Source organism: Micromys minutus, assembly GCF_963924665.1.
Source record: "Micromys minutus genome assembly, chromosome: 17".
NCBI classification, from domain to species: domain Eukaryota; kingdom Metazoa; phylum Chordata; class Mammalia; order Rodentia; family Muridae; genus Micromys; species Micromys minutus.
The window spans coordinates 35,771,538-35,777,214 of NC_137952.1; positions in this window are offsets into that span (position 1 = coordinate 35,771,538).

Sequence of the window (5,677 nt, forward strand, 5' to 3'; positions counted from 1 at the left end):
AAATATGTGAGCCTATGGGGGCATTATACAAACCACCACACTCATTCTTGGGAGTCTATTTGCTAGTTTCCTAAAGACTGTTTGACAAGCCAATTTTATCTTATAAACTGATAGTACTGTTTATATGAAAGCAACATTTAAACTAATGCTTTTGACTTGCACAATCATTTGGGATTGAAATATTAGCCTAGGGTATATTGTTCAGAACCTGTCAACACAGAATTATTTAATCCCCCTTTCTAACTTTATCACAAAAATGTAATAAATACCTACTTCTCCCAGTTAGTAAGCTCTTCATTAAAGAAGACTGGTGTATAGTGATTTAAAGAGAACTTTCCTCAAAGGCTTAGATACTTGAATACTTAGTCCCCAGCTGATGCCACTGTTTAGGGAGGTTTAGGAAATGTGGCCTTGCTGGAAGAAGAATATCATTTGTGGCTGGCTTCAAGAGTAACAGTACTTACCTAGTTTCAGTTTACCCATCATTTTATGCTTGTCTTTGAAGATAGGAACTCTCAGTTTCTTGCTTCTGTGACCACGCTTGCCTGTCCCAATGTCTCCCTGCCATGATGGACTCTTACCCTCTGGAACCACAAGCCAAAATAGACCCCTTCTTCTAGATAAGTTATCCTGGTCCTGGACTTCCATCACAGAAACAGAAAAGTAGCTAACACAGTTGTTATTTTTAGAATTCATGGAATCTGGTGTCTTATTATTGCAGTAAAAAGTTGCATCTTATTCTGAGAAGCACGCTTTTACAAAACAGCTTGTATCTGGAAAGACTGAGTAGGCTCCCCCGTTGCAATGCCACTTGGGCGATCATGTTGGGATTCACAACTATTCACTTTGGTGTTGAGTACAGTAAAAAACAGGCCATAAAATTGGAACAGCAGCAGACTGTAAGAATAGATTTGCCAACTATTTTGCTGTATCTTCATCGGGACTTTATTCTGAACTTTGAAAACAAACCAACGTTGAAATAGTTTCACATCTTATGTAATTGACCCCATTTGTGTATGGGACTTCCATGTTTCCCTCTGCACTCCAAACCCCAGAACTGGGCCCCAGTAGAAGGAATCACATTATGTGGTACTGCATGCTTAGGTTTTTTGGCTTTTAACTTTCTAGAACTTGAGACCTTAGCGCTCCTGTTAGTCTGTTTATTTTTAAAGTGGGAGAACAGTTGAATAGATAAGCCTTGCTTAACCACAGGACGGGAAGGGCGGAGAACTTTTGAATAACTCAAAGTTTAGAGACAGTGAATTCACATTTTTGTTCGGATTGATTTCTAAACATTACCTCAGTGTCTAATTTCTTATGTATAAGATATAAATAATTTTGATTGTTCAGAGGTCTGAGGTAGGGAGGGAATTGTTTTTTAAAGTACTTGTAAATACAAATTTGCCTTCTGTATGTAAGTCAGACACAATCTCATGTTCTTATAAGGGTTATTATGCAAAGTTCCAGAATAACCAGGCATGACCTGTGTGTTTTACCAAGGTTACAAAGCTTTAGATGTTCACTGCAATCATAAGAGCAAAAACTGCCTAAGAAGTTTTTTTCAGAGAATTTTAACCCACTAGGTTAGCAAGGGTTTAAATGTTGGCATGTAAGAAACACAGAAGTTTTTACATGATTTGTAGTTTGTCATAATGGTCTGATCTGTCTGCTTTATACAGGATGCATCTTGATGGAAGCCGTGCTCTGTGTCTGCTGAAATAGCATGTGAGGGTGGAGTGGATGGACATCTATTCAGTTATTAAAGCCATTGGTTCTTAGAAACAACAGAGACACTGACTGAGGTGGGCATGTGACCACACTGGTTTATTCATGAGTTGTTCGTGTTATAAATGCAAAGCATGCAAGAAAAAAAATGAATATGTACTACCAGTGCATTAAAAATACTAGCTCTTTAAGTGATCAGTCCCCACACGTCTGACTCGCTATTGATTTGATATAAACAGTTCTTGTTTTCCTTCAGTGCTGGAGATAGAACCAAGAGCCTCAGCATGCCAAGCAAGAGCTGCCACTCTGATGCACTCCCAGCCTTCACTGTGGATTTAAACACCTTTATAAGGATGTTAAGGCTGGGAGGAATAGTGAAGTTTGCATTTTGTTAGTATCTTATCAAAGGGCGTTGGTTGTAATATCTTATAAAGAAATGAACAATCAGAGGCTCAGTGTTTAAACTAACGTCTTTTTCCTAGACCTCCATTGCCGTCATGCCTTGGAGTTGTCAGTGATGCACATTTACATGCTTTTTATGTCAGCATGAAGGAAGGTTTGGCTACCCACTCAGTTCAGGTAAATTGTCACCTACCTTCATTTTACAGTTTTTCCTCCAGGCGCTTGTTGGGTGGCGGGGGGGGGGCAGTTAAAGTAGGATAATGTTTTTATTTCAAGAAATAGTCATTTGGGGACTAGAGAGATGGTTCTGCAGTTGAGAGGACTGGTTGTTGTTTCAGAGGACCTGGGTTCAATTCCCAGCACCCATGTGGCAGCTCACAACTGTCTGTAAGTCCAAGATTTGATAACCTCCAATAAACATGTAGGCAAACATCAATGCACATAAAATTTAGGTAAATGATTTTAAAATGTTTTTAAAAGAAATAGTTATTTGTATATTAACTTGTCGAAATGTAAGACATTTTTACATTGCTCATGCAGTGCTTGCCGCCCCAGCCACCCCACTCAGGCTCAGCATAGATCCAAGGTTCAGGGATCATGTGGACGTGCAGTGCTTGCATAAGACCAGGGTGTCTGGTGGCCCCTGTTCACAAGAGATCTGCTGGAGGAGACAAGATACCTAAACTTGGCAAACTGTTGGCTCTCAGATCCACAAACACCATCTATCTGGACTGAAATACAAGTTATCCCTACACAGGACAAAGTATTTTGTTTGAAGTTTCCAGTGTCATTATTTTATTTCCCCAAATTGTATGTCAAATTTTGGAGAAATTCTGCTTACACTATTTCATTGGGAAGGTTTATACACACCAATTTCCTAGAAAATTAAATTGTTAACTTGTTCAAAGAATACAACCAAGGGTATGTATACCTTGTTGAACTGATCAACTAACTATAACATTAAGAGTTAACAAATCACTTGGAAAAAAGGCCAAATTATGATTTTTTTTAATCTAGTAATTAGTTTTCTAACTGGGATTTCCTGCCATGACACTGTTGCAAGTTTCTGTACTTTTTTGACTGGAATCTCTATTCTCTGAGTTTAATTAGAAGCGTTCCTAGCAGTGTGCATCTGGAAATGTGCCGTTTTGCTCTGATTCCTGCAGTTAAAGAGGAGCCTTGTGCACATACAGGAGTTTCTAAAAGGAGCTCATCCCACGCCTTCCTAAAAAGGGAGGCGCCATTACAGTGCTCTTCAGCAAATGCTTTGTTCAGAGAAAGTATGCCTTAGGTGACTATAGATTAGCAGCATTTAAGGCCACTTCCTGCCTAGATTTCATTCTAGGAAGCCTCTATTACATTAGCTTTCAGGCAAGTCCCTTTCTTTGACATTGTGACATCATGTCATCTACAGACTTTGCAGTGAGTCATGTGAAACCAAGCATGAGGTTAAGCTGATGGTTTCGTTTGAGCTTTAGTCATTGCTGTCCTTGGATGTGTGCAGCATACAGGCTACAGGTTGAGTAAGTCTAGAAGATGTGAATCTGACAGACTGCTAGAAAATGAGCTGCAGGAACTCACCAGGATCAAAATGGGATCTCATTGCAGCAGGAGACGCTCAGCAGCCCTCCAATGTTAGGGAGCATTCTAAGATGGTTTCTGGTTTTCTCCCTAGTCTGTTCTGTGGTCGTGTGCTCATAGCCTTATGGGAGCCTACAAGAGTACTGGATTTAATTGTTGAGAAGTTAATCTAATAATCAGAAACTGCTTTGCTGAGAGCCAGCATGGTCCAGTTCTGCGCCTTTCTTCAGGCTGAGCAGTGCATACAGGCTGCACCTGCATATCCCATTCCACAGCTACAAGATGCTAATTCATTCACTCAAGAATAGTTGAGGGACCGGGAGTTGGCTGAACACTTGCTGTCGAGGTGTGTGTGGATCTGAGTTCCGATCCATGGCACCCGTGTGAAAGACCAGGCAAGCTGTTCCCCACCTCTAGAACTGGCACTGGAGAGGAGACAGGGGGATGGATCTCTGGGGCTCACTGGTCAGCTGGTCTTGCTGAATTGGCATAATGGCTCTGCCATATTCAGTTCCCCGCCATACCTTTCTCCATGCTCAGTTTTCATAGTCCTAGCATCTTTCTTGATGTACCATGGGCCTCAGAGGAGGTGACACAGATGTCCCCTTAGTACCAAGCACTCGTCAGTCACTCCCACACTTTGACCATTGCCCTCTGCTAGAATGGGCTTCTCTGACCAAGGCTAAGGTCTATACTAATAATCTGTGGTGTAAACACAAATACACAGAAGGTAGTTTAACTACAGTGGGCAAAGCATCAGCTGTACAATACCAGATACAAATTCTATCTAGTGGACAGTTCTCAGATCTAGTCAGGAAATGCCTAGTTACTGCCTGAACATTCATGTCATGATTGCACCAGGAGGCAGATCTTGCCAGGAGGTCACTACTGAAGCTCGTAGGATCTGCGAATGACCGTTGATGGCTTTTCTCCCTTCACATTGTGAGTTCTAGCCAGCAGGAGGCTTCCAAGTCAGTTCCAGCCTGGTTCTCTGCGTTCCCCTGTGTGCCACCCTGGTTGTCAGCAATGGTAACTGCCTGAATGGTTTTGGAAACAGCATTGTTGCATTGATACCTTTTATGCCATAGCAGTGGGTCTGTCTTAAGTCCTCACCATTGACTCTTAATTTGTTTCCTCCTTCCCCTAAGGGCTTTCTTCTCCAGCCATTCTTGATCTGTCCAGGTTCAGTTCTGAACTCGCTTTCTACACACTAAAGCCACCCAACAGGATTTCTGCTCTGGTCATAATGAGGTGACAGGGCTTGTGAGTGAGGTAGGAAATAAGAATAGTACAAGAAAATCTTACAAAATCAAAAGATGCCTGTTTAAGATGTTTAATAAAATTAATGAACCACTAGCCTTAATAATGTGGGAGCGAATCGGTGTACAAACTAACCGTATAGAAACTAAAAGATGTAATTATGTACTTGACAGAAAATAGAATAATGCAGAAGTATCATCCACAGCACCATTCAAGTAAGCTCAGTAACTTAAGTTCAGAGCAGTTTTATTCAGAACAGTCAACATTGGAAAGAACCCAAATGTCCAGCCATTGTTGAATGGGTAACTAAGATACAGTATGTCCATAAGATAGGAAGGAATGAAGTGACAATACAAACACTCTTCCAAAATCTATTCGAAGCATGTAAACCAGCCATGGGGGGCGGGGGGGACATGTTACTATTCTACTTATAGGAAGCATCTATTCTAGGCAAATCTATAAAATACAGAAAATAATTAACAGCTACTAGGTCAGGGTTATAGGAGAAGACCACTGGATGGATTTTTCTGGGCATGACTAGAATATTCTAGAACTGCCTTACTTACCAGGAATACTGTCAGGGAAGCTCTGTAAAGTGTGAGCTCTGGCCTCACATGCCTGTGTCTCAGATTTGCCTGCGACGCATGCATGCTACACAGGTTGCCAAAGTCTGCTCAACACAGACCGACTGGGAGACCATTCCTCAGCT